General features: G+C 31.4%; 2 non-coding genes across 2 annotated transcripts; both read left to right on the forward strand.

The window, feature by feature from the left end:
* The first annotated feature begins 726 nt into the window (after positions 1-726).
* Positions 727-807, forward strand: TRNAL-AAG (transfer RNA leucine (anticodon AAG)). Its single transcript has one exon. It is a non-coding gene; the product is annotated as a tRNA-Leu (tRNA).
* A 68-nt stretch (positions 808-875) lies between these two features.
* Positions 876-956, forward strand: TRNAL-AAG (transfer RNA leucine (anticodon AAG)). The gene has a single exon. It is a non-coding gene; the product is annotated as a tRNA-Leu (tRNA).
* The last annotated feature ends 8,508 nt before the right edge of the window (positions 957-9,464 follow it).

The raw sequence follows: 9,464 nt of genomic DNA on the forward strand, positions 1-9,464 counted from the left end.
TGCCATATAAAACTTCAAGTTAGTCGTAAAAGCCATAAAACATCATAGAAGGTATAGTAAGGGCATTTTTCGTTATTTTACTCGTATCATTGGTTTGTGCTCTAAACATGCCCCTATAACCTTCAAATTCAACATGCATCGTGAATTATGGTATAAGGCCATAACACTTGTAGGCTCTCTTCAAATTTAGGGCATGAAAAGGAAGCTCTCATCGTCCTCTTTAACAGCTCTAAGATCACCAGCTTTGACTTGTATAGAAGCTCCACAAATCTTCATCTAAATTTCGAGGTCTTTTCCATATTTGATTCTCGTCCCCTCAGGCAACCTCAACAATTGGATGGCTTTGTGACAATTCCGTATAGGCCTAGGTAGATTCTTTGGTTGTTACATTAAGTACATGGACATTTCATATATTAGAGTTGAGATGACCAAATTGGTCTAAGGTATTTTGTTTCTTTTAATGTTTTAGCCCATCCCTTCATTCCTATACCTTTGTAAGAAATATGTGAACATTAATGTCTAGAATTTGACTATTAAGGTTGGAGTTAGTCTAAGATGCTAGATTAAGGTTTTGGTTCGAAAGGACCGGAGTTCAAATCCCACTCTCAATAATAATTTTGAAAAATTTCTTGTGGGATCCTAATAAGATTTAATAATTATATTATCTTTTGATCCCTAAACCTTTATAAAGAATACAAATGGATTAATTTTTTTCCAAGCATCAAAGTTGAGATGGCCGAGTTGGTCTAAGGCGCCAGATTAAGGTTCTGGTCCGAAAGGGCGTGGGTTCAAATCCCACTCTCAACAATTATTTTTTTATTCCCTACACCTTTATAAAGAATATATATCGATTAATTTTTTTTCAAGCTCTCAAAGTTGAGATGGCCGAGTTGGTCTAAGGCGCCAGATTAAGGTTCTGGTCCGAAAGGGCGTGGGTTCAAATCCCACTCTCAACAATTATTTTTTATACCCTAAACCTTTATAAAGAATAAATATCGATTAAGTTTTTTTCAAGCTCTCAAAGTTGAGATGGCCGAGTTGGTCTAAGGCCCTAGATTAAGGTTTTGGTAACCAAATCCCACTCTCAACATTTATTTTGAGAAATTTCTTGAGGGTCCTTATACGATGTTTAATATGTTGATCCCTAAATCTTTATAAAGAATACGGATGGATTAATTTTTTTTCTCAAGCATTAAAGTTGAGATGGTCGAGTGGTCTAAGACGCTAGATTAAGGTTCTGGTCGAAAAGGGTGTGGATTCAAATCCCACTCCCAACATTTATTTTGAGAATGTTTAATATTTTGACCCTAAACTTTTATAAAGAATATGGATGAATTAAGATTTCTAAACAAGATTGCTCACAACTTTGATGAAGAAATTGGTTTGTATCGAGCTGCCCAAAAAGGTGGAAAAATGACTTGAAAGTTGACCCTATCTCGATGAATTTGACTATAAAATTAGGAGCCTCCTCGATGAATTTGACTATAAAATTAGGAGCCTCCACCAAAAATGATTTCCTAGAGCCTATAACTCAGTGCTATAGTCCACGACAAGGTAAAAATTGATTCCTAACTTCTTCTTGCAATCCCATCTGCCACTTTTATGTAGGAATTGCTTCGAAATAATCCAATTAAGTAATGTTAGATTAACCTACTAAATGGACTCCATTACTTATGAGATATGTCATCTTAAGGTTACACATGAAATTTGGTAATCACAGTATACACATCATGAACATTAAATGCAAAAATACTTCATTTAAACTTTCATAAAACGTCATCTTCATCTTAAAATATAGTCATGGACTTATGTATTTTGAAAACACCTTTAAAACGACGCAACAAAAGACTAAATGATATGAACCAAGAGACATCAATCATACAATATACTTCACTGAAGATGTGAAGAAAATATTGTTGAAATTATCAAAAGATATTTTAATTCATGCCGCATTGTAGAAAAATGAAGTTTCATGTTATAAATTTTAGGTGGATTACAATTTAGAATTATTGTATTTCATTAATGTATTTTAAGACTTTTTAGTTACTTCAGGTTACAATTACAGAATGGTTAATTATGGCCCTTAAGTATGAATGTTACCACTCTTGGAATGTCTTTAATAGTTTCATTTGGAGACTATATAAAACCATGCAGGTTGATTATATAATGGTTAATTATGGCCATTAAGTATGAAAGTTACCGGTCTTGGAATGCCTTTAATAGTTTCATTTTGAGGCTATGTAAAGCCATGTGTTGTATTTGTATGTAGAATTGGAAAATACAGTAAAAGAAGCATTTGTGACTATGTTGGTGGAGGGAAAATCAATTGTGTTGGAAAAGATGAGGTTGTATGTACAAAGTATGGCGAACGGTGATTTGGAGGTCAATAGAGTGGAACCAATGAGTAATCAATCAACTCTACATGTGGTAGCCATGGAGACTGCCCCTGCAGAGAAGAAGATGGGTAGGGGATTCATAAGGCATTGAAAATAAAGGTTGGTGTTGCTAAGGGCTCTGATAACATGTGAATGTTTGCCTAATCCACCACACATAAATGGTGTGAAAGTTATCTATTTATAATCAAATAAATTACAAGGATATGGAGGAGTAATAAATAGAAATAATAAGAAATGGAAAGATACCTATGGAAAAGATATTTGCCTTATAATAAATTATACATATATGGTAAATTATAATTTAGTACTAAATATTATTGTATCCTTCTCGTATCCTATCTCAAACATATCATTGAATACATCGTACCGTAAGTACTATCATACAATTCACATTTCCGTCATTCACATCGTATCATAATCATATCATATCATAAACACTTCGTGGTCATATCGTTCCCTAACTTATCATAGTCTTAGCGTTCTTATACATATCACAGTCATATCATTATATGAATGTACCTTAGTCATATCGTTACAAAAACGTATCCTAACGCTATCGTTCTATCAATCTATCATAATCATATCCCTTTCTAGCCATAACCTAATCGTATTCTTTTATCAATCGATCCTAGCCATATCATTTTTATCAATCTCTCATATCCATAGCACTTAGATACGTAACATAACCTTAACGTTTCATGAACATATCTAACTCCTATCGTTAAATTATGTTTAGTGTATCTTCTCGTATCCTATCTCAAACACGTAAGTATTATCATACAATTCACATATTATAACATATACATATCATATCATATCATAAGCATATTGATCCATAAACATTCAAACATATCAATATATATGACACGTGCAGATTCACAAAGCATGTGTCAACATCAAATATAACCATGCCGATAGTAAAACCAATTACTTGGATGACCTCAGCCGAAGTTCTATCTAACTCCAAATTAGCTTGCTTTCGTCCCCCGAATTCGTTCTCACTTATGCCAAGGTGCTTCACCCTATTAAACATGGTCACTGAATTCCTTCCGTAATTATAGTTCCTAAATTTTGTTAACTATTTAACCAATTTAGATTTAATGGTTCTTGGGATATAAATATGTCTAACAATACAATTTATTAGATACTATCATTTTATAATACATTTTAGAATTACTTTATCTACTAGGTGTTATTTCATTATATTCTTTTTTCTGTGTTTTAATATCTTCTTTCTTTTTTTTTTTTTTTTTTTATCCCTTTTTGTTTCTCTATCCATTATACCTCTGTGGTTATTATTCTATTTTCTTATTCTATTTTCTTTTTGTGTTTTTATTTTATTATCTTCTTTGTTTTAATTATGTTGACATGAGCTAATTTTTAATTAATTCTTACTCTCAAATCTTCTCTTTTAATTTTTAATCACATCCATACTCATCATCATAAATAGGAAAGTATTCCAATGTATATGAACACACAAAATGCATGAAGCCTCCCTAGTTTTCATCTTTAAATCATTTTTATCACATAACCCTATATATTGTTCACACATTACTCTAATAACATATAAGCATGGAACTTCATACATTCATCATCATTAATATTAACTAGGGTTGTGCCTTTAAAAACTCGTCTTCACAGTGCATCTTGACATTTAATACTTGCACATCATCTTAATATATAACATCATAATGTGAAGTCATTTCATCGTCATATATCTCACATCATAAAGAATAAAAATGGATAAGTTTTTTTCAAGTATCAAGGTTGAGATGGCTGAGTTGGTCTAAGGTGTCAGATTAAGGGTTTGGTTCAAAAGGGTGTGGGTCCAAATCCCACTCCCAACATTTATTTTGAGAAATTTCTCGAGAGTTCTTATATGGATTTAACAATTATTATTGGTTTAATATTTTGATCTCTAAACCTTTGTAATACAGATGAATTATTTTCTTCCAATCATTAAAGTTGAGATGGCTTTGTTGGTCTATGGTGCTTGATTAAGGTTTTGGTGGGCGTGGGTTTAAATCCCACACTGAACAATTTTGATTTGTTTTTAATTTAATTAAACCCTTAATTGATTGAATGGATGAGGTATCCCAAATTTTGGTTAGGTTGTTTCGTAATAGAATTAAGATGATTTTCTAATTAGTATGTATTTTCCATATACAACTATGTATAATTGTTTGCTCGGAAATAAATCGAAAAAATAAATTAGGATATATATTTCTTAAATTGAATGCATGATATTTACCTAATAGGATTAAGGTATGTTTTAATATGATTAGAATTTTAAGTAATCTATTACATTTGATTTTAAAGGGTTCAAAAGGCTAGAATTTTAAGATTATTCAATAACTGAATTAGTTTTAATAGGCTAACAAAAATGGAACACCTCTACCTGGGAATCGACCTAGGAGTTGAATTAGTCAAATTTTATTTAATTTCATTAAGCCAGGCTCATAACGTGATTAGTTTTTTAATAGTTTAAAAATTTGGCAATTCACATTAAAAACAATCCAACCAACAAAGGGTTGTGAAAGGGTAGATTGGAAACTTAGATAATTGACAAAAAAAAAAAAAATAATAATAAAAATAAAAATAAAAATAAAAATAATGTGAGATGTTAAAATCAATAAAAGCTAAATTTAGATAGTTATCTGAGTGATCTAGAAATTAAGTATTACAAAAATTGAAGAAAAATCTTATGGCTCTTATTATAGGAAATAGTTAGTAACGAGGGAGGACAGTTATAGTGAGAGAAACTTTCAAAATTACTCTATGGAAAGAAAAATCTAAATGAAAGTAAATTTGACTTACTAGATTTAGGGGTGTACACCCAGCCTGGAAATCGGAAAACCCAACGCGACCCAACCCGAAATATAAGGGTTGGGTTGGGTTGTGTTGGATTTCGGGTTTGGGTTGGGTCTATTTTTTTAACCCGATCTGATTTGGGTTGGGTTCGGGTACCAAAAGAAAATGATTGGGTCAACCCGGCCCAACCCGAAAATATTAAAAAAAAAAAGAAATTAAAGCCCAAAGGCCCAAAGTCAAAGCACAATCTACAGTTTGTCTGGTCTCTGACCAAAGCCCAAGCCCAAGCCCAAACCTGACATTACACAACCCAATAATTACCTCAGTAGTGAAAGAAATTTCTCTTTCCCTCTCTGCTATGTACTGAATTACCTAAGAAGTTGAAAGATTTTTTAGTCAGTCATTTCAAAAGGGTTTGTCTTACACTGACACGTATAATGCAAGTTCCAATGATATAGCTATTTCATATATTATGAGAAGGCTTAGAAGTGGAATTCACTTGTCTTAGATGGAGAAATATTACACATGAGGTGTTGTTCTCACATAATTAATTTGATTATGAATGAAGGGCTTAAAGAAATGCATGATTCCATTTCTAGTGTTCGTAATGTCGTGAGGTATGTTAGATCATCCCCCAAGAGATTGACAAAATTTAAAGATCGTGTTGAACAAGAAAAAATTAAATGTAGAGCACTTGTTTGTTTGGATGTGGCGACTTAATGGAATTCCACTTATTTGATGTTTGATCATGCCTTGGAATTTGAAAAAGCTTTCAAAGTATTAGAAGAGGAAGAATCCGATTATGTTGATTATTTCAAAGAGGGGGATCATGGAAACAAAAGAATAGGGCCACCAACCATTGATGATTGGAAAAATGTTGCCGTGTTTGTAAAGTTTTTGAAGGTTTTCTATGATGTCACTACGAAGATAAGTGGTTCTTTATATGTGACTTCTAATTCTTATTTTCATGAACTTTGGGGTATTCGAGAACTTTTAATTTAGTGGAGTACAAATGTGAACTCTGTTTTAAGTAGAGTTCAAATATGAAAGTTAAGTATGACAAATATTGGGGCTGAGTGGAAAGGATTAATAAGTTGATATTCATAGCGGTGGTACTCGATCCTCGTTACAAATTGGATTACATATCATTTTTCTTTTCGAATATTTATGAAGATGCTATGGCTAAAGTGATGGTGGATGGCATAAATAATTATTTAATTCGTTTGTATGATTACTACAAGTTTTATGATAATGTTCAAGATCATCATCAATCTGAATCAAGACTCACTTCTAAGTCCATGAGTATGGAGATGGACACAATTGATGAAGAGAATTTCAGTGGTTCAATATTAGTATTATTAAGATACAAACGAAGAAGAGAAGAGCAACATTCACTCGAGTTAAAGAATGATGTGGATCGATATTTATCTAACCCTAGTGAAGAACTTGATGATAATTTTGATGTTTTGGCAGGGTGGAAAGCAAATGAGTTTAAGTATAAAGTTTTATTGAAATTTGCCCAAGATGTTTTGGCCGTTCCAGTGTCGACTTTATCTTCTTAATCAGCATTTAGTACGGGTAGAGGATTCTTGACTCTTTTAGGAGTTCTTTGACACCCAAAATAGTGGAAGCTCTGGTATATACACAAAATTGGGTTGATAGAAAATAAGTATGGTTAGATATTTCTCAACAACTAAAAGATTTGGAGATTTGTTCTAAGATTGAGACAGGTAACTCCAAATCTATTTATTGTCTATTTGTTAAGATTATTCTGTATCGTTATATCACAATTTATATTTTATTTTTCCAGATGATTTAAGATCTTCAAGTTTCACCAACGTCATGTAAGAATAATTATTTTTCAATGTAAATAAAATATTTGAAGTTACACTATGCTTTATCCAAACAATCTTAAAACAGTACTAACTTTCAAGATGCTATTTTTCTTTGGTAGGAATTAAGAATGCAAGAGAGGGTTGGATAATCTAAAAATTTTAAATATTTTGTGGAATGGTGTAATTTTGAAATTAATTCATTGAATATTCTTTACATATTTATAGGTGAATTTTTAGGCATTTTGTTGAATGATTATATATTGTGAATGTAGATAATTTAATTACATGTGGTAACTTTAGAATTGATTCATTGCATATTCTTTATACATTTATAGGTGATAATATGGATGCAATAGAGAGTTTGATATTTTTGATCTACAACTTAATTTTTTTAAATTAATTTTTATGTCATACAAATTAATTTTTTTAAATTTTTTTTGGACCAACCCGAACCCAACCAAAAGATAGAGGGTTGGGTTACTAATCCAACCAACCCAAATTTTTGGGTTGGGTCAAAAAAATCCTCTAACCCAACCCAACCCGGACCATGTACGCCCCTAATTAGATTTTTGGTGGAGACTAAGTGACACCACCTGGATAGTTGATATAAGATTTACTATCAAGATTTATTCTTCATTATATTTATATATAATTCTTGAAAAATACTTGATGAGGTAGAATAGATGCTACTAGTTGACACTAGGAAATCAATGTGAGTGGATGTAGTAGAATAGATGCTACTAGTTGACACTAGGAAATCAATGTGAGTGGATGTAGTGGGAGACATTAAGATGCTAAGTAAAAATTGTTACTAAATGCTGAACACTTTATAGTAACCATAAAAGAAATTCAATTTCTCAAACTTAATTATTAAGTAGTTCATATAGGAGTTATTTTGAACGATTAAAGTTTATATTTTCAACATCGTTTGAAAATATGTTCAGCTAGTACAATTAGTATATGTTAAAACGTTAACACTTACTATACTACGAAATATTGAGATATTCATGATTAAAGAATCAAGGATAAAAAGACAAATTGTTTTCTCCTCAAGGATGATACTTGTCTTTAGCAGTTAATTGATTAACATCAATTTGAATACAATGAAGAGACTAGTAAAAGGTAATTCTCTAAACATTGGAGTTATTACATTACATGTCTATGGATCTCGCTTTTTATGCAAGATAATCATTGAGCTTTTATTGAATAAGGCTACAAGACCAAAGAATTTTGGGCTCATGCATTCTGATCCAAGTGATTTGCTGAATGCAAAATCCAAAGAATATTGTTAACATTTTATCAATTTGATTGATGATTATTCAATATATAAGTATCATTACCAAATGTAACTTACTTTATTTTATTTTATTTTTTTATTTTTAAAAAGTTCAAGAAAAATGAGACTAAAGTTAAAATCCATTTGGGTAAATCTATCAAGACATTATGATCAAATCATAATGAATAGTACGAGAACATTGTGTACTAAAATTACTTGATAAAAAGTGGAATTGATTTCCAACTTTAAACCTAATACAATTTTGTAAAATTGTGAGGTAAGAGGAGAAAACAAGACTATATTAGATATAGTCTCACATATTAAAAAAAAAATTATAACCTATTACCAAACTCTTGTTAGGATATGTAATAGGGATTGCATGGTGAACATGATTGCTTTAAAAATTATCTATTAAACACTTTTTGAGATTATGGAAGAGTAGTAAATTTAGTTTACAACACTTCAATAACTTGAATTAAACATATATGCTAAGACAAATTCAAAGAGGTTGAATATGTTCAAAATTATGCCTACTCCTAACCAGAAACAAAATAGTCTTTTATTTAATTTTAAATAGGAAAATATATTTGTATGACAAATGTGATTTTCTAAAGTTCAAATGAAAGACACCCTAAATTTTACCTATTTAATATAAGGTCATTACTATAGCTTGAAATACGGAATATACATTAAATGGGCCATGTTCATAAATGCGACTTACACTCACCTTTTGAAATACGGAATATACATTAAATGGGCCATGTTCATAAATGCGACCTACACTCACTTTTTATTAGCTCGTGAAAGAAAAGATAATTACAAGGGAAAGAAGGGAAAAGAACATTATTGAAATAAACAGAAATGAACAAAACGGAAATGAATGTCTTATACTACCCTATGGTTTATTATGCAAATACAATTCAACCTAAACTAACTTATACTATGATGCAAACCGAATTCAACCTAGACTATGAAATGGAAAAAAAACAACTACCCTATGCATGTGCCACGATCCCGGGGTGTACGATGTCGCCGTCGATGTCACATGGGTGTACGATCGCGGGTTATCCGATCGCTTGCGGGTGTTGGGCCGTTTGCGGGTGACAAGTCGTTTGCGGGTGACAGGCTGGTCCGGTTGAAGGAAAA

Source organism: Cucurbita pepo, chromosome 20 (genome assembly GCF_057944985.1).
Source record: "Cucurbita pepo subsp. pepo isolate OVF chromosome 20, ASM5794498v1, whole genome shotgun sequence".
In the NCBI taxonomy this organism is placed as follows: domain Eukaryota; kingdom Viridiplantae; phylum Streptophyta; class Magnoliopsida; order Cucurbitales; family Cucurbitaceae; genus Cucurbita; species Cucurbita pepo.